The 25,041-nt window shown below is 35.8% G+C and overlaps 1 long non-coding RNA gene across 2 annotated transcripts in view; it reads right to left on the bottom strand.

Moving 5' to 3' along the window:
* The window catches only part of LOC102162728, a 136,609-nt gene continuing 129,796 nt past the window's right edge, over nucleotides 18,229-25,041 (bottom strand). Inside the window, exons 2-3 of one of the 2 annotated variants that reach the window (XR_002342066.1) lie at nucleotides 20,498-20,831; nucleotides 18,229-20,295 (exon numbers count right to left, since the gene is read on the bottom strand). This is a non-coding gene — a long non-coding RNA (uncharacterized LOC102162728). Of the gene's footprint in view, nucleotides 20,832-25,041 lie in introns of both variants that reach the window. The other variant, XR_002342065.1, reaches the window with a different exon arrangement.

Raw genomic sequence — 25,041 nt, 5'->3', positions numbered from 1 at the left:
TGATGGCCTACTGCTCAGGTTCCCAGGCTGTTTGTGTCACTTGCTCAAAGATTCTTTATCCAGCTTATTATAGGATTAACACTGTTCCATGCCCTGTGATTTATCCTAAATCACCCATCATCTTTCCGTTCACTACCTTCCTATCCATTATCCCAAATCATCTTCACAACAAGTCTGTGAGGCAATTAAATGTCATGCCACATGAACACTGAGGCTTACATAATTTCATTCACTTGCTAAGGGGTGGAGCCAAGGCTTAGCGTCTAAGTCCACACTCTTAATCACCACTCTGTGATTTTCAAATGTTTTCTTAGCTTCAGAACACAGTCTCATTCAGAAGCTCAATATGAACAATATAAATCTGAACCAAGCCTGCTTGGTTGAATGAAAGTGAGGGGGATGCAAATCTAAACATATTCCTTTGTCCCACACCTCCAACAGGAATTCCAAAGAGACCAGATTAAAAAACCACTCTCTCTTTTGGGCTAGAACATGATGGAAGATAGTATGAGAAAAAGAATATATATATACACACACACACACACACATACACATATATATGACTGGGTCACTATGCTGGACAGCAGAAACTGGTGCAACACTGTAAATCAATTATACTTTAATAAAAAAAGTATAAAGTGAGTCTCTTATAGACTGCAAAAAAATAAAATAAAGTGATTATATTACAAAAAGAAAGCACTGCTCCCAATCTTTCCTTCACCCAAAATATAACTGACTGGGCCAGTTCCCTCTCCGGGCATCAATCTGAAGCTGTTGATGTCTTCATGGGAAAGGGAGCAAACACTTCTTGGGCCTCTGCCCTTTTTAACCTAGAGCTGTGGGGCAGAGTTCAGATACCTGACTCTTCCAGGTTACGGCCAAGCCCCAGAATCTCCCCAGAAGGCACAGGAGTTAATGCACCCAGGGCAAGCTTCAAGCAGCCAAGGACAGGACTGGATGGACCAAAGCAAAATAGCAGGTAAAACCCTGACCACCTTAAACTGGTTTTGCCTCCTTTAAATAGGTCATTGATCGAACCTTGAGTTATTTTACAGAGACAGAACTGCACAAGTGCAAGACTGGAACCCATGTCTCCAGGATGCCACTAGAACCAAGAACCTTCAGTCTACAGAGCTTAAAGAATAGAAATGTTGCCACTGGAGCCCCTTATGAAGCAAGACATCTTTAGATACAGAAAATCTTGCTTACAGCACCCAAGTGGCTTATATGGACTGATTCAAGACAAGCCAATTATCTTCCAAGTTTGAAATTCCCCTGACCCCTTAAATTTTTGTCTCAAACCCTGGTGGGAAGACAGATTTGAAATCCTTGCCTCCTGTCTCCTTGCCTGTCGATCTGGCAATGAAGTTCTTTCTTTCCTCAAAAGCCAGTATGATAGTATTACTTTCTGTGCATGCTGGACGGTGAGCCTTTGTTCAGTAGCAAAATCTCCGTCCTCCTGTTTCCCAGATAGACTCCTCAGAGTTCAAGGTGCTATGGCCTGAGGCAGTAATCCCCTAACACATTCTTATGTTGATTTCTCTTTCCCTTTACTCCTGAAACCTGCCATCACCTCACAAATAAACTGCCTCATCCAAGACCTTGCCTCCAGCTAAATGAGTCAGGACATGCTGAAGATGTCTATGGGGCACCGTTAAAACCAAAGGGATCAGCACCATGCAGCACCGTAACAGGCCTGAGAGAGAGGGACAGAGAGAGAGAGGCAGCAACAGGAGCTGTTCAGTGCTCTTCCCTCATTCTTTTTTTTTTTTTTTATTACTCAAATGAATTTATCACATCTGTAGTTGTATAATGATCATAACAATCTGATTTCACAGGATTTCCATCACATAGCCCAAGCACATCCCCCTACCCCCCAAACTGTCTCCTCCAGAGACCATAAGTTTTTCAATGTCTGTGAGTCAGCATCTGTTCTGCAAAGAAGTTCAGTCTGTCCTTTTTTCAGATTCCACATGTCAGTGAAAGCATTTGATGTTGGTGTCTCATTGTATGGCTGACTCCACTTAGCATGATAGTTTCTAGGTCCATCCATGTTGCTAAGAATGCCGGTATTTCATTCTTTTTAATGGCTGAGTAATATTCCATTCCCTCATTCTTAACATCCTTCTCCCAGCTGCTCATCTGCCTCACTAATGATATAATTGCCCCCAGGTGAAAATCTGCAGGTAGATTATAAGCATAGAAATTTTCATTAATGGATAAGTATTGTTCTCTTATATCTCCAAAATAAAATTAATATTCCTATATCATGACATTGCTGTTATAACTTAAGAGATATGCAGTAATTAAAGCAAGAATATCCTTTTGCAATTCTAACCATGCAGTGGAATTTGCAATGGAATTTGCAAAGTACAGCTTAGTCCAGACTCTAGACATCTCTCAGCAGGCAGAGAAATGTCCTGGAAACTGAGTCAGCTAAGCCCTCCTTAGGACCAGATTTTCCAAGCCACCAATACTACAGGCTTTCACTTCCCTGAACAATTTATTAGAATTCTTGCTGGTAAATATTTAATTTCGGAAGATAGGACATATAAATCAGTATGTACAACTTAACGCCAAATTTAAAATCAATAGTAACAACAAAAATGTCTACAGAAATTTGAGTAGAAATTTTTAATTTTATCATCAAAGAAAGTAAAATCATTTGATTGATAAGACTAAGAAAAGCTCCTAAGATGAAATATGACTGGATCTGGTCTAGGATCTGAAACAAAGCAAAGAAGGGAGGGCAGCCCAGGCTGGGAGAGGAAGGGGAGTCTGGGGACAGTGATGGGCCACAGAAACGACCGCCCTGTGGACAATCTGATTGGGATCTGTTGCTGAAATGAAACCTACAAATGTGAATGCAGAGGCCCTAATGCAGCAGTTCAAGATTATGAATTGCAGGGAGTTCCTGTTGCGGCAGAGAGGAAACGAACCCGACTTAATATTCGTGAGGATACAGGTTCAATCCCTACATTCCCTTGGTGGTTTAAGGTGCAGGTGTTACCATGAGCTGTAATGTAGGTCGCAGATGAGGCTCAGATCCAGTGTTGCTTTGGCTATGGCGTAGGCCAGGAGCTACAGCTAAGATTCAACCCCTGGCCTAGAACTTCTATATGCCATGGGTGCAGCCCTAAAAAGAAAAAAAAAAGAAAAAAAAAAAAGGGATTACAAATTGCAGCTTTCAGAGAACTATGGAGAGATAAATCAACTATTTTAAAGTCTTTTCATATTTGTGCCCAGATCTAAGTAACTAATTACAGAATCAGAATTTTATTTTCACAGATTTATATTTGTAAAATATAGATTTGTTTTATTTTTAGAACAAGCTCAATACAAAATTAGAGCTTTAAAATGTAAATATTTGAACTCGAATGCAAAAAATTTTAAACTGACGTATATAATAAAATTAAATATTCCCTATTTGGCTATGCTTTCTGTCTTACTTTTCTGCCCATTTATACATACAGGGTCAAATTTTTATATTACTAAATATGTACCATTCTTAAGGTTGAGAGGCTATAAAAACAAATAGTTCTAAACAAGGATACACAAAATAATTTTTTTAAATATCTCATGGATTTTGATATTTTGCGTTGATATCAAGGACTCCAAAAGTGACTGTATTTAATTTACTTGCTTTTCCTTTTTTTTTTTTAGAAGTAACCTTTTTTTTTTTTTTTTAATTTTGTCTTTTTGCCATTTCTTGGGCCCCTCCGACGGCATATGAAGGTTCCCAGGCTCGGGGTCTAATCATAGCTGTAGCTGCCAGCCTACACCAGAGCCACAGCAACGCAGGATCCGAGCCGCATCTGCGACCTACACCACAGCTCACAGCAACGCCGAACCTTATGGTTCCTAGTCGGATTCGTTAACCACTGCGCCACGATGGGAACTCCTTACTTGCTTTTCTAATTTTCATTATTATTTATATTTCTAGTTTAATTCGATGCTTTCTTCAATATCTCACTAATAGTTAACCTTTTCCACCTACTTAAAACATATTTGAAATATTTACTTGTACTTGAAATATTTAGTAGTTATAAAAGAATATATATCAAACAGAATATCTGACATTATAAACAAAGTTATTTTAAATAATTCTTTTAGAGAAACATTTGTGCTTTGATTTATAAATGCAGAAATAACATCTTTTTTAACCAAATTAGATGAAATGTGACTTACTTGTACTTATTCCAATTTGTGTGAGAAATTTGAGTATCGATACCACTCCCTTACCTTATCCTTACTCAGAAAGAGTGGCATGATGATCATTTTCACTTTTTGACATACTTCATTGGAAATCTTGTCTCACAACCACTTCTAAAAATATCATTTGTTTCAGGCATAAAGGAATAAGATAGACATGTCATTGAAGTGACAAGCTAGCCATGCAGATAACATCTGTGTTCTGTATAGCCATTTGGGGAACATTTCAGTCAAGAATCCTATAATCACCTGCCTCTCCAAAAACTTATTTTTTTGACAATGCTCACAGAGTAACCTAAGCCAGGGTGACTAATGTGCTACGCAAATTACAAGTCCAAATAAGAAATAAATTAACTTAAATGAGTCCAAGTAAATATAGCCTTGTGTCAAAAAAATTTTCATAATGACAAATAACCACTAATAAGAAAGAATATTTTCTAAGCTCCTCGAAGACAGAGATTATGCTTATTCCATTGAGTAATATAGATCAGACATAAAACAGGTACCTCATGGAGTTTCCATTATGGCTCAGCAGGTTAAGAGCCCAACATTGTCTCTGTGAGGATGCAGGTTTGATCCCTGGCCTTGATCAGTGGGTTAAGGATTTGACATTGCCACAAAGTGGCAGGTAGGTCACAGATGCGGCTTGGATCTGGCGTTGCTGTGGCTGTGACATAGGCTGGTAGCTGCAGCTCTGATTAGACCTCTAGCCTGGGAATTTCCACGTGCTGCAGGTACAGCTGTAAAAAGAAAAGAGTAAACAGGTGCTTCATAAATATTTGTTGAGTTATTTATTTATTTGATATTGGGGTACAGAGGATCTGCTCTTTATCTTCCTGATAAAAATTCCATAACTAAATCTACAAACTTTTGATAATTATAAAGTCAGACTAAGAAGATTCACTGCTTGATGAGCCACGGAGCTGTGATGAACACAAAGGCTCTCTTTTGTCCATTTTAATGAGATGAAAGGAAGAAATCAAGGATGACTCCTAGGCTATTGGCTTTAGCAACTTGGTGAATGGTGGTGCCATGTACTGAGATGAGAACAATGTGGAGAGGAGCTAGTTTGGGTGAAGAGGCAGAAATCAAGTTATATTTTGGTCCTACTTAGTTTTAAATAACTATCCAAATAAATATGTCAGGTAGAACTTGGATAAATTTTCTGGATAAGCAAAAAAGTTAAGCCTGGAGATAAAGATTAGAGGGTCAGAGACACATAGAAAAATGTAAAAATATATATAGATTCAGAATAGCCAATACAATATTAAATAAGAAGAACAAAGTTAGAGGGATGACAGTTCTCAATTTTGACTTACTGTAAAGCTGCAGTAATCAAGACAGTGTGTATAGGCTGAAAAAAAAGAGGCAAATAGGTCAAAGGAACAGATAAAGAGTCCATAAATCAACTTATGTAAATATAATCAACTGATCTTTGATAAAAGGGCAAAGGCATTAAGATGGAGGAAAGATAGCCTTTTCAACAAATGGTGCTGGAAAAACTGCTCATCCACATGCAAAAAGTAGATCCTGCCCATAGACTTTACGTATTTCACAAAAATTAACCACAGGTTTTTCAAAGTCTGCGAGTCTGTGTCTGTTATGCCAATACGCTTATTTGTATCCTTTTTTAAATTCCACACATAAGTGATATCACATGATGTTTTTCTTTCTCTAACTTCACTTAGTATGATAATCTCTAGGTCCATCCATGTTATTAAAAATTAAATCAGTTAAAATCAGAGTTCCTATTGTGGATCATCAGGTTATGAACCCAGCTAGTATCCATCAGCATGAAGGTTCCATTCTTGGCCTTGCTGAGTTAAGGATCCAGCATTGCCATGAACTGTGGTGCAGGTCACAGACCTGGCTCAGATCCTGTGTTGCTGCGGCTGTGGGGTTGGCCAGCAGCTGCAGCTCTGATTCAACCCCTAGCCCAGGAATGAATGAATGAATAAATAAGTAAATAAATAAATATCATTGCATTTCATAATATAACCTTCCAATTTAGTTGGACATTGGAGTTTCAGATAATTTTGCTATAATAAAAACATTCGTGATTGTTACTTTTAACTTTTTTATTATTTTCTTAGCAAAGATTCCTAGAAATTAAGTGGGTTGTTGAACATTTTATACCTTTTAAAATTACTAACAAACTTCTAAAAAGTATAATCACCAATTTGTAGGAATGCCTTCCCCAATGCATCTTTGTCAACATTATATATCGTAATGTTTTCATACTTGCTAATTTGATAGGCAAAATAAAAATATATCAAAATATTACCTTTTATTATTCTCCACTTGCATAATGAGAACAAGAATAGTATCTAACTCATGCAATTCCAATGTCTAGCTCAGTGGCTGGCACGTAAGAGATGTTCAATAAATATTTGTTAATAGGAGTTCCCGTCATGGCGCAGTGGTTAACAAATCCAACTAGGAACCATGAGGTTGCGAGTTTGGTCCCTGCCCTTGCTCAGTGGGTTAACGATACTGCGTTGCCGTGAGCTGTGGTGTAGGTTGCAGACGCGGCTTGGATCCCACGTTGCTGTGGCTGTGGTGTAGGCCGGCGGCTACAGCTCCAATTCGACCCCTAGCCTGGGAATGGGAACCACCATATGCCGCGGGAGCGGCTGAAGAAAAGGCAAAAAGACAAAAAAAAAAAAAAAAAAAAAAAAAAAAATATATATATATATATATATGTTAATAGATATTTTTGAGTAAACACTTTAAATTGCTACTTTGGTTACTGGTCAGGTTTAGCATTATTTGCATATGTACTTTTGCACTTATTCTTTTCTTTTTTATAAACGGACTTTGCATGTTCTTTGTAGATTACCTATTGGGATCTTAGTAGTTTTTGTAATCAGGATATGGCAATTTTGAACATTCATGCACCAAACCACATAAAATCAAGTTCTAAAACAAAGGCCATCAGATGCAAAGAGAGTTTTTAGAAAACCACACTTTGAATGACAATTTTTTATTTATATCAATACAAGTAAATAAAAATAAGTGGCATAAAGGAAATCAATTATAATGAGAAGAATAAAATATTATTTCTAACTTTATATCTTACAGAGCATATTATATGCCTACAGAACACTTTAAAATGTATTGCATTCTAAGTCACAACATTCGTGGCAAATGTCTCAAGCTGATTCCTTCTTCTGTGAATGCTTTCTTGAGCCCATTAAAGGCTCCTCTATTTGGCCCTTCTGATTTCAAACCCCATAAATATGGACGATATATTCTGTTCCTTCCCTTGTCTGTACCTGGTTGTCTGGCTGTCACTTTACACAGACTTTCACTCTTGGAATCCCTACCTCTTTCTTTTGGCCAAGAACAAAATCTTATCTATTCTTAGATCTCTCTCTGATGAGATTTACCTCTGATCCACAGAAAACACTCATAATCCCACTATTCTATTAACCTTCAGGGTAAAAGCTGACTTTCATCCTGCAATCATTGATTACATTAGCATATCAGGTATGAGTCAGACACCCCTGTCAACTACTACTTCGCCTTGTTTTCTGAGATGTAGGTAGGGATTCACAGAATGACAACAGCACTCTACCAAAAAAATTTTCTCACAAATCCTTCTCACTCTTCTCTGACATCTTTCTGCACACTTGACCTGGCCAAAGGATCCAAGAGTGATGAGTATGCTTCTTGATGTTTTTCTTTGTAACAAGAAAGAATGAGGATTTAACTTAAAATCGCTAAGGCATTGAAAGTCAATTATATTGATAACTTAGGAAAAATTGAGACAGGAAAAATCTTCTGCACACACTCAACTGAAATAATATGTAATCAGAAATCAACATAACTATAACTGGGCAAGCCCAAGCCCAGAATACAATAGGTAATTCTATGTATACAGTATAGCACAACTTCAAAAATAAAAGGAGAAAGATGAGGAAGAAAAGGAAGAGAAGGAGAAGGAGCAACAGCAAGATAAACATAGATATTTCTTTACAAGAAACAACTTTGTTTCATGTAGCAACAAATTTCATAAGAAAAGAGCGATAGCCTCAAAGAAGACTTTTCTCTCTACATGATGGAAAAAAGATAGCTATCCATCTTTTCTTTTTCTTTTTTTTTTTTTTTTTTTTTTTTTGGTCCCCTTAAGGCCACATCACAGGAACTCTGACAGCTACCCATCTTTCATCAGGATTTCCAACTGAAACCCAACTGAAATTCAAAGAGCTAGGGAATAATCCATAGTTCAGCTTCCTGGAGGCACAAAGCAGACTGGAGAAGAGTGGGAAATAGATCTAGAAGGACAACTAGAAAGTGACCAGCCCATTATGGAAGTTCGTAGGAAGTTCTAATGCAGTTTAAGGGTTTATAACTGGAGATCAAAAGTTAGCATTTGCAATGAAATATGTCACCTAATGTCTAAATTTTGCCCCAGCAAGTATTACAGTCACAATGTAATACGTTATAATGACAAGGGCCATCTGTACTCTATTTCCTGAATAGAAGTTAAAAAGTTCAGTTGATCTGGAAGATATAGAGAGATTCATTAATTGTGAAATAGTCACATTAATTCTGCTTTAATGATAACGCATCAATTAAAGGATAATACCTTTTAACAATTTAAGCAAGTTTAAGATTCATGATCTTAAAACTGTCAAACACCTGGATGTTTTCACCTCATAGTAAAGGGGCTAATCTAGTCCATCAAAAGCGTAGAAATAGACTGAAAAAATGATTCTTGTAACTAAGGTTTCACATCTGTGGAAATCAGGAAAATATACAAAGCAAAGGCACACAAGAAGGAATATTAAACCAGTAATCTGGAAGCCACAAAGGTGACAAAATGTAGAAAATAAACAGCACATAGGAAGTAATACATGGCAAGTGCCTCTAACAGACCTAGTTTTCTAAGGCTCTGAAGAAAAGGAAAATTTTGGCTAAAGTTCAAACCTTACAAAATCAAGTTTATCTGAACAATTGAGGAAGAGCAAAAGAGATGTATGATGACTTTCCAATTTTCATGAGACCTGACTATGCTTCCTAAAATTAGTTACCATTTGGTTTACCAGGATTCATTCAATAAATGTACTTCTCCTTGAAACACATAAGTGAGCACATGGTTCTTATAACAAATCAACCAGTATAACTAGGATATCCAAAAACTTTTATCATAATTTCTACCCTATCAAAGTTTATTGGAAACCTAAATTAAAATGGATCATAGAAGAAAATGTAAGCTAAAATCATAAAACTTTCTGGAAAAAAAATCCATCACCATAACTTTTTTCATCTTCCCCACTGAAACTTTGCCCTCATTAAACAAATCCCTACTCACCCTCCACCAGCCTCTCACAATCGCCATCCTACTTTATGCTTCTATGAATTTAACTCTTCTAGGGACCTCATAAAAGTAGAATCATACAATGCTTATCCTTTTATTACTGGCTTATTTCATTTAGCATAATGTCCTCAAAGTTTATCCACATTGTTGTATGTGTCAGAATCTCCTTCCTTTTGAAGGCTGAATAATATTCCATGATGTGTGTATACACATTTTGTTTATCTATTCACAGACACTGGGTCCCTTCCACCTTTTGGCTATTGTGATATAAGGGGTCACTCACAGTTTTGCTCCTAGGACACATATAGGTAAACAGCCCACATGAAGATATTAACTAATATCTGTATAATGAATGAAAAAATGAAGGACTAAATCAATGAACAGTGGAAAGAATCAACTATCATGCCCCAGACTCTTGCACAGCTGCTAGAAAACTGTGCTTTCTGAGCCCACAGAGCCCAAACACACTCTGATTTTATCCATCTCTAAAGCTTTTCTCCAAAGACACAACTTAACATGCATGAAACATAGTCCTGAGGCATAGATTGAAGCCTCAAGTCCATCCCTCCTCTATGGACCCCTAGTCAGGTCAGTGTGGGGGTCCCTTATTCCTGTGCCCACATTCCTTCCCAGAGTTCACACAGCTGTGGATGACAGACTCATGGAAACCAGTGCTATAGTGAGCTGATAAAAGATTTCCAAATTAAGTCTAAAATCCAGGTCTGAAATATATGTGACAATGCTGTTATTTATTGTAAAAAGAAAGAATTGTGGTTAGAGATAAATGCACACATACTCAAAGAATAGCTCTATAAGGACAAAGACGAAAAAAAAATTTTTTTTTGTCTTTTCTAGGGCTGTTCCCACAGCATATGGAGGTTCCCAGGCTAGGGGTCTAATTGGAGATGTTGCTGCCGGCCTACACCACAGCCACAGCAATGCCAGCTCTGAGCCGCCTCTGCAACTACAATGCCGGATCCTTAACCCACTGAGCAAGGCCAGGGATCGAACCCGCAACTTCATGGTTCCTAGTCAGATTCATTAACCACTGAGCCACAAAGGGAACTCCAGAAAATTGTTAATAAGGAGGAATAGGAGGAGAGATAAAGTGAGTGCATATGGGAGGTATATTTTTAATCTTTCTCTCCTGTTAGCATGCAAATGATCACCTTTCCTAAAAATTACCCAAGCAAAAGAATCCAGAATATTTTAGGCATTGTTATAAAATTCAGAGTCCAGTCTTTCAGCTTAACATCAAAATTTTTAAAAACTTTAAAAAAATTTTTAATGGAAGAAAATCTTTGTAACCTTGGGTGAGGCAAATATCTCTTAAATAAAGCAATGAAAATACAGTCTATAAAAAAAGACAATCATACTTCTTCTAAAAAAAACCTTTTCCCATTAAGAAAATGAAAAGGCCAACTGCAAATTAGGAGAAATTTTTCAAATTATATATCTGATAAAGGACTTATACGCTCAAAAATACAAAGGATTTTAAAATTCATTAAGAAGAATAAAAGCAACCCAAATTAAAAGGAACATATTTTAATAGATATTTCACCAAAGAAAATATAAGAATGGCTAATAAGCACACGAAAATATGCTAAACGTAATTAGTCTTTGGGAAAATGCAAATAAAAATTACAATGAGATACCACATCACATCCACTAGAATGGTTATATTTGAAAGACAGATAATAACAAATGTTATGAAAATGGAGAGAAACTAGAAATCTCCACACACATAAATACTGGGAATGTGAAATAGTACATTTTAGAAAACCAAAAGCAGTTTCTTAAAATATTGAACATAAATTTATATATGACATAGCAAGTATACTACTAGGAACCTACCCAAGAGAAACGAAAATTTTAATAGTAGAATTATTCATAATATCCCCAAAGTGGTAACATTCCAAATATCAATCAGTGGAAAAACAAAATGCAGTATATTCATACAGTGTATTATTATTCAGGAATAAAGAAGAACAAAAGTACTGACACATGCCACAAATGAGATGAATCTCAAAATCATAAAGTTTAGTACAAGAAACCAGATGCATGATACTCCATGTTATGTAATTATATTTATATGCCATTTCCATAAAAGCAAATCTATAGAGACAGAAAGGATATCAGTGATTCCCTAAAGCTGAGGGTAGAAGTGGAGATTGACTGCAGATTGGCTGAGGGATCAGTTAGGCATGACGGAATGCTCTAAAACTGGACTACAGTGATATATGCCCAACTATAAACCATGTATACTGACCAAAATCCTCAAATTGCATGCTTTAAAACATGTGAATTTCATGACATGTAAATTATACCTAGGTCGAGCTGCTGTTTTTTTAATTGACCATTTCTGCTCAACATAGTACTAAAAATCCTAGCCAGAGCAACTGGGCAAGAAAAAAAATGAAAGACATCCAAACGAAAAACGATGAAGTTAAATTGTCTCTGTTTGCAAATGACATGATCTTACATAGAGAAATCCCAAAAGATCCCACCAAGAAACTGTGAGAAGTAAAAAACTAATTCAGCAAAATTGGAGAATACAAAATCAACACACAAAAATCATTCGTCTTTCTATACACTAACAACAAATTGCCTGAAAAAGAAATTTTAAAGACAATTACATTTACAATAGTATTATAAAGTAGAAAATATATAGAAATAAATTTAACCAAGGAAGTGAAAGACTTCTACATTGGAAACTATAAGACACTGAGGGGAAAAAGTGAGAGATATAAATAAATGGAAAGATATCCTATGTTCTTGATTTGGAAAATTAATATTTTGAAAATGTCCATACCATCCAAAGTGACCTACAGATTAAATGCAATCCCTATCAATTTTCCAATGACAATTTTTACAGAAATAAAAAAAAAAATCCTAAAATTCGTATGGAAAAACAAAACCCCTGGAATAGCCAGAGCAATCTTGAGGTAGAGGAACAAAACTGAAGGCATCTCACTTCCTGATTTCAAACTATATTACAAAGCTATTGTAATCAAAACAGTATGGTATTGGCATAAAAATAGACACACAGACCAATGGAATAGAAAAGAATGCCCAGAAATAAACCACATACATGCAGCCAGCGAAAACGCTCACCTAATCCTCAGATAAATGCAAATAAAAACCATAAGGAGATATTACTTCACAACTGTTAGGATGGTTTTTAAGAAAAAGACAGGGGATAATAATTGGTCAGGACATGAGGAAAAGGGAATCCTTGTACACCGTTGGTAGGAATATAAACTGGCAGAGCCACTATGGGAAACATTATGAAGGTTCTTCAAAAAATTAAAAATAGAACTATCCCATAAACCAGCAATCCCACTTAATGGGTATATGTCCAAAGAAAATGAAATCACTATCTCAAAGAGATACTTATACTTCTCTATCCATTGATGCATTATTTACAATAACCAAAACATGGAAACAATCCAAGTGTTCACTGACAGATGAATGGATAAAGAAGTTGTGATATTAATACACACACACACACACACACACACAATAGAATACTATTCAGTCATGAGAAAAATAAGGGAATTCTGCTATTTTCAACAACATGGATTGGACCCATGTCTAAGTAAAATAAACCAAAGAAAGATAGACAAATATGTACAATCTCACTTATATGTGGAATCCGAAAAGTTGAACCCCAAACTAAAGAGTAGAGTGGTGGTTACCAGGAGATGGGAGGTATTGGTCAAAGGGTATAAACATTTTGTTATAAAATGAATAAACTCCAAGGAATGTACAGTATGGTATCTCTAGGGAATGTACAGTATAGTACCACATTGTATAGATGAAATTTGCTAATAAGAGAGCAGATAAGTGTTCTCACCATACCAAAAGAGAAAAAAAAGTAACCAATGTGAAATGATGGATGTGTGAGTTAACTTGAGTGTGGTAATCATTTCACAATGTATATGCACATCAAATCAGCATGCACATCATATATACACATACACATATTTATATACATGTATATATACAATATTATATCAATTACACATTTAAAAAACTGGAAAACTGACAACAAATAAAAACGATCTACTTAATATTCTTAATCTTCCCTATAAGCAACCTTCTCCCTTTAACAATTTTTAGTTGCTTAAATTTTGACTCCCTCAAATAAACATACAAATTAAGAACCTGTCAAATGTACAATAAACATAGTCTTTTTTCCCAAATAATAAAAGGCAACACAAATTCCAGTTTCTTCAAAAAATTTTACTATCTGCCTTAAGTGTTTAAGCAGCAGCATTGATTATACAATTACTTGAAGACCTAGAAGAAATTGACTAGCTAGAAAAAACACATACACACAGATTTGCAGGCAAGCAGTTAATTTATGACTGAGAAGTTGTGTGTTAACAATGTTCTCCCCTTTCAGTTGTTTCTTACTTTCTACCCTCTGTGTATCCAGTGAAGAGCAGAAGATTCCTAATATTTAAACTGACATAGTTTAAGTAAATTTTTTTATCAATCTGACTGATCACTAACAAAAGTGATGACAATAATCTTTTGATTCTAATACATAGGGTAAGAAGATGGAACACTTAGCCTCCAGCTGATGAATACAGTTAACCTGAAAAAGACAAGGCAAGCCATAAGAAAGATAGGACCTATTGAGTTATCTGGTGGCTCAGCGGGTTAAGGATCCAGCATTGTTACTCAGTGGGTTAAGGATCCAGCATTGTCACTGCTGTGGCATGGGTTCGATCCCTGGCAAGAACTTCTTCATGCCACAGGTACAGCCAAAAAAGAAAAAAAGAAAAAAAAGATAAGACATATGCAGTAAAATAATTTGGAAATATGTCAAATGTGTCTTTGTCTTAAATCATGTCCACTGAATCCCAGAACCCTTTAATCCCTCTAATCTAATGCCCTCCTTTTTTCAATTTTCAAGGCTCATTACTCTTTGGCTCTTTCCCTCAAATTCTAGCACCACTTCACAAACTGCTTATCTTCAGCAAGTAGGCCAACATTCACTCCTATTTACACAGTGAGGTACAAGCTGATCCAGGACCCCCAGTCACTGACCAAACTTAGTTTCCACTCTCTTCCCTGGAATACCCCACCAGAAGCTAAAACAGAAGTCAAAAACCTAAATGAGAAACCAAAAGAGTAACCAATATAAAAAATTCAAGTGCTCTGATATATATGTGATCACTGAAATAATTAAATATGCAAAAGGGAAACTAGTGTTAAGGAATGAAAAAAATTTTTAAACCAAAATTGTATTCAAAATATTTATAAATGAATGTTCAGAGTGGCACTATTCACAATAGCCAAAAGGTAGAAACAACTCAAACGTCCATCAGCAGATGAATGGATAAACAAATTATGGCACTTACATGGAATGGAATGTTATTTACCACTAAAATAAATGAAATACTGATACATGCTACAATATGGAGATCTCAACAACAATGGCTAAGTGAAACAAAACAAACACAAAAGGTCTTATACTACATGATTTCATTTACATAAAATTCCCAGAATAGGTAAATACATAGAAACAGACAGCAAATTGGTGCCAGGGCTGGGGCTGGGTGTGGGGTAGGGGGAGGAGAAATAGAAAATACCTACTTAATTGGAATGAGGTTTCATCTGGAGGTGATGAAAATGTTTTGAATGAGATAGAAGTGGTGACTGCACAACTTTATGCATGTACTAAGTGCCACTGAAATGCAGGCTTTAAAAAGGATATTTTTATGTTATGTGAATTTCACCTTGATTTTTAAAAATTGACTGTAGCCATTTCTGCTTTCTGAAGCCAATAGCAGCATTCAGAGTGCAAACCTAAAACTAGGTCCTCTTCCTTTCCATCTATAGAGACAGCTGATGGAGGAAAAAAGTAAAGAAAAGAAATTTGAAGCCTCTGTAACTTCTTCAGTATGGATAATGATTTGTCACAAGGAATCACCCTAGAGTATAACTGGACATGAAAGAAGCTGAGTAGCAGGTAAAGAGTAAATCACCATGTGTGAAAATCAGAAGGATTTGTGGGGGAGATGGAAAATAATACACAGGTAAGAGCCAAGAGCCCATGGGCAAAGATGGCCAATGAGAAAGTCTTTTTTTTTTTTTTTTTTTTTTTTTTTTTTTTTTTGTTGTTGTTGTTGCTATTTTGGGCGCTCCGCATATGGAGTCCAGTCGGTCTAATCATAGCTGAGCTGCCAGCCTACACCAAGCCACAGCAACGCGGATCCGAGCCGCGTCGCAACCTACACCACAGCTCACGCACGCCGATCGAACCACGAGCAAGGCAGGACGAACCGCACCTCATTCTAGTCGGATTCGTTAACCACTGCGCCACGACGGGAACTCCCAATGAGAAAGTCTTACTGTGAAGATGGCCAAATAGTATTTAAGAGCAAGGATGTCTAACATCCAAATGCATTGTGTAACTACAATGAGGTTTGCTGGGGTAAAGAAAAAGTTATTGACTGTCTGTATCAAGCACAAAGCAGAGTGAAGAGATCAGATACTGGAAATGAGACCTAATAAGAGTAAAAGTTTAAAGCCAGAAGTGATCACTAAAACTCATAAATCATTTAAGAATTCACAGAAATCTATCTGTAGCATTAGACCTCTAGAATATATAAGAAATGTTATCTATAGGGGTCAGAAAATAGGATTATTAGCCAGGCATCTGGGTTACAACTCCTTAACTACTATGCACAAATTAGATAGCTATATGTTGGTAATCTTGTCTGTCTATTCATTACAGCTCTCTATTTAAACATATCAAAGAGCCATTACCCATTCACTGCATTTCATTCCCTGGGTACTTATGCAAAGTCCCAAACTGCACTTTAATATGCTAATAATCTTAAACCAATCTAAACCAAGGGTAATACTATGAGAAAAATAAGGAAAATTCTCCTGCTCCCTGAAGTCTGAGTTTCTCAAGGTACGGTCTACTAAGAAACTACATTTGAAATATTTACGATGTTTGATAAAACTACCAATTTCCAAGTCATGCTTCAGATCTATGGAATCAGAATCTCTCTGGGTGGGCTCTAGAGGTTTATATTTTAATTCTCTTTCCAGATGACTCATACACACTAAAGTTTGAGAACCACAACTTCAGCTCTGTGATCTCCAAAGTAGTGGGTAATTCACAGGTGTTTATAATAATCCACTGGGACCAGAACTTCTTAATCTAAAAATAAAAATAAGAAAGAAAGTTTTGTTCATATTTAATATGTGAGTGGATCCAGGCACTCTGCTATGAAGTAACCTGTGGAAAGAGTAATTTAGAGAGAATTTCATGATTCTACCCTCCCCCATTCAGGTTTTGTGGGCAATTGCAATTGATTAATTTGTCATCTCACTGTGTTGTTACATTTATAAAAACAAAATATTAAATAGTAGACTATTTATAATATTTTGTAGTGATTTATAATATTCCACTGTTACATTTATAAAAGCAAAAATATTAAATAGTAGAATATCTATAATATTCTGTAGTGAATTCTTTCCTACCACAAGTTTACTGGTTAGTGCAAGACCTGAGAAAACCTGTCATCTTCAATGTGAGTTCGGCTTTGTTCTTGTATAAGAAAATAAAACTCCTGTATTACTCACTTTTGCTGGATAAGTGGCCTGCAGTAAGTTACATCCAGCAACTTTTTTTTTGGACAAAGTAGACATACTTAATAAATCCTTTCATTGTAAAGCTGATATTTTAATAATCAGCTTAAGAGGTAAACTTATTTTCAATATAAACTGGAACATTTTGAAAAGGAATGCTTGGAAATATTTCCATGCTTAAGTGATAGTCTTTCTAAAAATGATAAATATGGATATCACACAAAACTCTAATTTCTTTATAGTCAAAAAATTAGAAACAATTTTCTTTCTTTTTTTTTTTTTTTATTTTCCCACTGTACAGCAAGGGGGTCAGGTTATCCTTACATATATAAATTGCAATTACAGTTTTTCCCGCACCCTTTCTTCTGTTGCAACATGAGTATCTAGACATAGTTCTCAATGCTATTCAGCAGGATCTCCTTGTAAATCTATTCTAGGTTGTGTCTGATAAGCCCAAGCTCCCAATCCCTCCCACTCCCTCCCCCTCCCATCAGGCAACCACAAGTCTCTTCTCCAAGTCCATGATTTTCTTTTCTGAGGAGATGCTCATTTGTGCTGGATATTAGATTCCAGTTATAAGTGATATCATATGGTATTTGCCTTTGTCTTTCTGGCTCATTTCACTCAGGACGAGATTCTCTAGTTCCATCCATGTTGCTGCAAATGGCATTATGTCATTCTTTTTTATGGCTGAGTAGTATTCCATTGTGTATATATACCACTTCTTCCGAATCCAATCATCTGTCGATGGACATTTGGGTTGTTTCCATGTCCTGGCTATTGTGAATAGTGCTGCAATGAACATGCGGGTGCATGTGTCTCTTAAGTAGAGCTTTGTCCGGATAGATGCCCAAGAGTGGGATTGCGGGGTCCTATGGAAGTTCTATGTATAGATTTCTAAGATGTCTCCAAACTGTTCTCCATAGTGGCTGTACCAGTTTACATTCCCACCAACAGTGCAGGAGGGTTCCCTTTTCTCCACAGCCCCTCCAGCACTTGTTATTTGTGGATTTATTAATGATGGCCATTCTGACTGGTGTGAGGTGGTATCTCATGGTAGTTTTGATTTGCATTTCCCTTATAATCAGCGATGTTGAGCATTTTTTCATGTGTTTGTTGGCCATCTGTATATCTTCTTTGGAGAAATGTCTATTCAGGTCTTTTGCCCATTTTTCCATTGATTGATTGGTTTTTTGCTAGAAACAATTTTCTAATGTTTTGAATTTTTGCAAATAAAAAGGCTGAGAATATTCCATTACAGTTTTGTTTTAATGTAGAATAACATCTTTTACTTGGTATGTCAGAAAGAAAAAAATGTATTAATGTCAAAGAATGAGGAAATTTAGTACTTTTTAATTTAAACCTTATAAAATTGGCAGATGATTTTTTATGAATTCATGATTAATAAATGCAGCGAAAAAATATATTTCTTCCGTTTCAATTTATCTTTGTGAGGTATCTTTATTACTGTTTAAAAGCGAGTTGTGAAATAAACTGAACTTAGATTTAAACCTTCAAATAAATGGATGACAAAGTGTTAAACCAAATTTTTCAAAAAGAATGGAACATATTCAACCATATTTCTAATAGTAATAATACCAGTATTTTAAGTAAAAGTAAAAATTGTTTTTAATTTTTAAATATTATTTATTTTATTTTACTTGTGCTCTAAGTTTCCATTTGCATGTACTTTTCATAATGTATATTAACACACTGCAAAATTGTAAAATAAATAAAAGTAACATAATTTGGAAAGGCATGTTTTAAAATACTTCACTGAAGAGGTACAATATGGAAAATGCGGACACAACTACTTCATTTGAATTGTCATAGCTATAATTTCTTATTAAATTAAAATTGGTAAAGAAAGAGCAAAAGTTCCCTTTCCCATGACTTTCAATATAAAATCATCTTATTTACATTAAAGTGACCTGATAAAGTTTATGTTGGTAAGATTTCATCATGAGCCCTTTAATATGCATAATATTGCACGTTTTCAGTTTGTCTTTCCCACACCAGCCCCTGAAATCTCCATGGCTGAGAAACCTGGTCCCACAAAACACTGACTTGCCTACTTCTGTTCTACAGAGATAACAGTTTATTGGTGCTGTGATAATCATATCTGTGTGAAATTCCTTTTCAAATCTATGGCTTCCAACAGTTTCGGGGAAGCAAAAAATCCATAAGCTGTCCAAAATCCTTTTGATTTAGATCAAAGTCTCAAGAACTATTGAGCTCAATTTAAGTTTTTGTAGCACCATATTTTCAAACATCCAAGATACACTTTGCTAAAATGTTTTTACTTTGTTTCTCCCAAAACACCAATGTACATTTATAGCTATCTCCTTCATAAAACCTAAACGGTATCTCACCAGTTTTTCCCCCTAGAGGCATGTAGCACTCAGTAATAGTCTCCCTATCTATGTGTCTATCTACAAGATTTTAATCAGAAAAATAGATGCGAACAGGCATAACTTAAATGGGAAAAAAATCACAAAGGGCCCAACAGCCTATTTTACTCCTTGGCATTGGTGCTGGTAGGGTAGAATACAGACTGCCTGTAGTTTCTGCAGGCATGAGCCTTGGGTCTTTTCTAGAACCTATAGAAGAATTTGATAAAATAGACACAGTTTTGGAATTCACAAATAGTCATTTGAGAGTTACACTGTCTTTGCCACATTTAGCTGTAACTTTACTCTCTGGTTCTTCACATATGAAGAAAGACTAAAAAAAAATCTAAGTTACAAGGTTAATGGAAAGCATTATATGAAATAACCTATGATGATTGCCTTTTGCATAGAGGTGGTCAGCAGGATCCTGGTATCTCATTTAAATACCCTACCATTTGCTCTATCCTCTGACTTCCCCTGTAGTCAATTTTCCCAATATTATCCCTGAAATTTCATCTAGTTCCAACACCCATGGAAATATTGTTAGTAAAACCTGAATATTCTCTGATAGTCTATCTTTTTTTTTTAATTTGTTATTGGATGATTTGCATAAAGAGGAAATTGGTTTGGAAATATTAAACCAAAATACGGACCATGTCCCTGTAAATCATGTCCCCTTACCACTGCTCAGCCATGAGGTATTAGCCTTGAGATTTACTGCATCAGGAAGAAGAGGGTGGATTTAAAGAGGTCCTGGAATAAAAAAGTAAAAACACTCATTTGACAAGGAGACTGGCAGAGATAAGCTAAAAGGGATAGGAAGTGCTGAGAGTAGAGGAAGAAAAAATAGGTTACCAAGCTCCTTATTACTCCCTCAATTTTCATTGTAAGAGGCAATGCTACCAAAGCATGAAAGAGGATAAAGTTGAAATTAGACAGGCTTTGACCCACTCACCTCTAGAGTTCTAAAGGAAAATCATCTTCACCGATATGGAAAAGCTACAGCAAACAAATTGCGTGAAGAACATCTGAGCAGAAGAGGGTCAAAGGAAATACCCGTCCCCAGAGAGTCCTTTGGCTCCATGAGTTATAAAAAATATTCAAGCATCTGCATATGCTCTGAAGCCAGTGGCACTCATATAAGGCCATTAGGTGAAGGATGAGGTGATTCCAGGGCTAGGGGCTTGAGGGATGACAAATCTTGAGTCGCAGAGAATCTATAAGAACTGCAGCTTCCAAGATGAGGCCCGTTCAGCAGTCAGAGACAGTCTTCCCCCAGTTCAGTGGCACTGCAGAGAGACCATAATGAGTGTCACCTGCCCAAAGCACAAAGGGCATATACCAGCAAGTGCACACTAATCAGGTGACACAAGAGAACTCAGATGAAAGCAGAGGACCTTCACTTAGACAAATCACCCCTGGTCTCAGTGAGAGCAAGTAAACTTCCTCCTATCTCCAGCACCCACGTTAGAATGCAAAAGGTGGAAAACAGTGGGATTAGAACTTTGAATGGAATGACAATTATCAGTTTTAAATTTACTGTGGACCTGTTTTAAATCTGAAGAGAGTAACAAATTGTCAGTTGGCAAGTTTATGTTCCCTATCATCCCTCAAGCCTTCTACCTCAGCTACCACCAAGCAAAATGGGACCTTGAAATCAAAAATGCTTTAGAAAATTTAAAATGATCTTTTTTGCTGATGTGTCTAAATGTTTAAGTATGAGCCAACACAAGGGATCCTATTGTCCAAAGGATCAGATTCCCAACTACCATAAAAAAAGAATGAAATAATGCCATTTGCAGCAACACAGACAGACCTAGAGATTAACATACTAAATGAAGGAAGTCAGAGAGAAAAAAACAAGTATCATATGATATCACTTATATGTGGAATCTAAAATACGTACAAATGAACCTATCTACAAAACAGAAGCAGAGTCATAGACACAGAGAACACACTTGTGGTTGCCAAGAGGGAGGAGAGGGGAGAGAGGGATGGACAGGGGGTTGGGGGTTAGTTAGCGTATGCAAACTATTATATACGGAATGGATAAACAACAAGGTCCTACTCTATAGCACAGAAAACTATATCCAACATCCTGTGATAAACATAAATGGAAAATAATATGTCTATGTATAACTGGGTCACCTTGCTGAACAGCAGAAATTAACACAACATTGTAAATCAACTATACATCAATAAAAAGGATCCTTTGTAAAAAGGATCAGATTCCCACAAATCAGAAATCTTCCTCACTATCAAACTATGTTATGTTAATAATTGCAAGGATATGCACGATCAAGAAGCACAGTTGAAGCGGTGAGCTATCTCAAGATATCTTACATGGCTCTCCAGGAATGTTCTTTCATATCACATGTGTGCTGTCTGGCTCAGAATAAGAGATGAGGGCTCTGAGTGAGGTCTATAGGTCTCTTGATACAGTGAGGGGTGCTTAAACTATGAAACATTTTGTACCAAATCTTTAGAGGGCTTATGTGACAAGACATGTCCAGGAATCCATACCTCATAAATCTAAACAGAGAAATGAGAAAACAAAGAGTAAAGATGACTAATATGAAGATATACAGATATCTATAGAGATAGAAGTACATAGATATAAACAAACCAAAAGAGTGCTTTAGTGTCTATATTAATATTTTACATAGTAAATTTCAGAACAAGAATATCATGAATTTACTAAGGATAAAGAAGATAATTTCATAATGATAAAAGAATTAATTCATCAAAAAATGTAACAATTCTAATAGTTACATACCTAACAATAGAGCTCAAAAATACATAAAGCAGGAGTTCTCCTGTGGCACGGTGGGTTAAGGATCTGGCATTGTTACTGCTGTGGCATAGGTTCAATCCTTGGTCCGGGAACTTCTGAATGTCCCAGGTGCAGCAGAAAGAAAGAACAAAAGAAAGAGGGAAAGAGAGAAAGAGAAAGAAAGAAAGAGGGAAGAAAGGAAAGAAAGAAAGAAAGAGGGAAAGAAAGAAAGAGAAAAAAAGAAAGAAGGATAGAAAGAAAGAAAAGAAAGAAAGAAAGAAAGAAAGAAAGAAAGAAAGAAAGAAAGAAAGAAAGAAAGAAAGAAAGAAAGAAAGAAAGAAAGAAAGAAAGAAAGAAAGAAAGAAAGAAAGAAAGAAAGAAAGAAAGAAATAGGGAAAGAGAGAAAGAGAAAAAAAGAAAGAAGGATAGAAAGAAAGAAAAGAAAGAAAGAGGGAAAGAGAGAAAGAGAAAAAAAGAAAGAAGGATGAAAAGAAAGAAAGAGAGAAAGAGAAAGAAAGAAGGAAGGATAGAAAGAAAGGAAGAGAAAGAAGAAAGAAAGAAAGAAAGAAAGAAAGAAAGAAAGAAAGAAAAAGAAAGAAAGAAAGAAAGAAAGAAAGAAAGAAAGAAAGAAAGAAAGAAAGAAAGAAAAGAAAGGGGAAGAAGAGAAAGGAAAAAACAAAGAGAGAAAGAAGGGAAAAAAGAAAGAAAACTAAGGCAAAATTTGACAGAACTGTAAGAAAATAGGAGTTCCCATTGTGGCTCAGTGGGTTAAGAACCAACATAGTGTCTGTGAGGATATAGATTCTACCCCAGGGCTCGCTCAGTGGGTTAAGGATCCAGCATTGACACAAGCTGCAGAGTAAGTCATAAATGCAGCTTGTATCCAGCGATGCTGTGGCTGTGGTGTAGGCTGGCAGCTGCAGTGCCCATTGGACCCCTAACCTGGGAACTTCAATATGCCTGTGTGGCTCTAAAAAAAAAAGGAAAAAAAGTGTAAAGAAATATAAAAATGGACAAAGCCACAATTAGAGTTGGAGATTTCAATACCTATCTCTCAATAATATATATAAAAGTAGACAAAAAATCAGTGGGGATATTGTTATGGACTAAATTGTATCTCCACCAAAATTCATATGTTGACGTATTAAGCCCCAGTATCTTAGAATGTGACCTTATTTGGAAATAGAGTCATTGCAAATGTAGTTAGTTAAATTAAGGTGAGGTCATACTAGAGTGGGATGAATCTCTAATCCAACACGATTGGATTGGGTTGGAGAAAAGGGAAATTTGGATAGAGGGACAAGTGCACAGAAATAATGCTATGTAAAGTTTGAAATTCCACTGCCACAAACCAAGGAACTCCCAGAAGCTAGGAGAGAGCCTGGAATTAATCCTTCTCCAGTGCCTTCAGAGGAAGCACGGCTCTGCCAACATTTTGATCTCAGACCTTAAGATGTTCAGTTTGTGGTATTTTGTTGTGAAAGCCCTACCAAACTACAACAGAAATAGAAAACTTAAAACAACATTATCAACCACCTCCATCTAATCAACAATTATAGAATACTCTACACAACAACAGCATAATATGCATTCTTTTTAAGTGCAAAAAGAACATTCTCTAAAATAAATCATATTCTGGGCCATAAAATCAGGACAGGAGTCATACAGAAAGCATATTCTAGGGAAGCAAACCAAGCGCCCATCAACAAATGATTCAATTAAAAAGATGTGGTATGTATACACACACACACACATATACACACATACACACAACACGTACATACATATATACATATATACACACACACACACAACAGAGTATTATTCAGCCACAAAAAAGAATGAAATTCAGTCATTTGCAGCAGTGTGGATGGACTTAGAAAATATTACGCTTAGTGAAATAGGTCAGACAGAGAATAAAAATAAATACCATACGATAGCGCTTAAATGTGGCATCTAAAAAATAACACAAATGAATACATATACAAACAGAAACAGACTCACATACAAAACAAACTAGTATTTACCAAAAGGAAGAGAAAAGGGGGAGGAACAAATTAGGGATATGTGATTAACAGATAGAGTACTGTAATATAAAATAGATAAGCAATAAGGTTTGACTGTATAGCACAGGGAATTATATCATTGTCTTATAATGACCTACAATGGAATATAATCTGCAAAAATACTGAACCACTATGCTATACACCTGAAACTAATATAGATTGTGAATTAATTATACTTCAATTTTTTAAAAAAGTATGTTTTCTAACCACAATACAATTAAAATCAATAACAGGAAGTCTTATTACTCTTCCTTTTGCTCTTTTGAAACATAAATTGATTATGCTTCCACAATGTGATATTCAGGTGATCTTCTCATAGATTTAAAATTATAGGTTTAAAACAAAGAATTAGGGACAGATGATCAAAAGGGTCTTCTATTTTAACCCACTCAAGATCTTAAGCAAAAGCTTTTGTAAAGAACATACCATGTCAACCAGAATGCCTGGGATTAAATTATACAAAAATCCAAAGGCCTGTGCACGCAAATGTGCATTATTGCCATGTTTATAACCACAAGAAATAGAAACAATGTAGATATCAATATTCATTATTTTAGTAACAAAAGAAAAATGAACTTGAAAAAGAAAATACAATCTGAATTAAGCATCTGGATGTTGATCATTTACCACTGCTATAGTTGTTTGTTTTCGTTTGTTTTT

Source organism: Sus scrofa, chromosome 2 (assembly GCF_000003025.6).
Source record: "Sus scrofa isolate TJ Tabasco breed Duroc chromosome 2, Sscrofa11.1, whole genome shotgun sequence".
In the NCBI taxonomy this organism is placed as follows: Eukaryota; Metazoa; Chordata; class Mammalia; order Artiodactyla; family Suidae; genus Sus; species Sus scrofa.
This window is presented reverse-complemented; position numbering and strand designations above follow the sequence as displayed.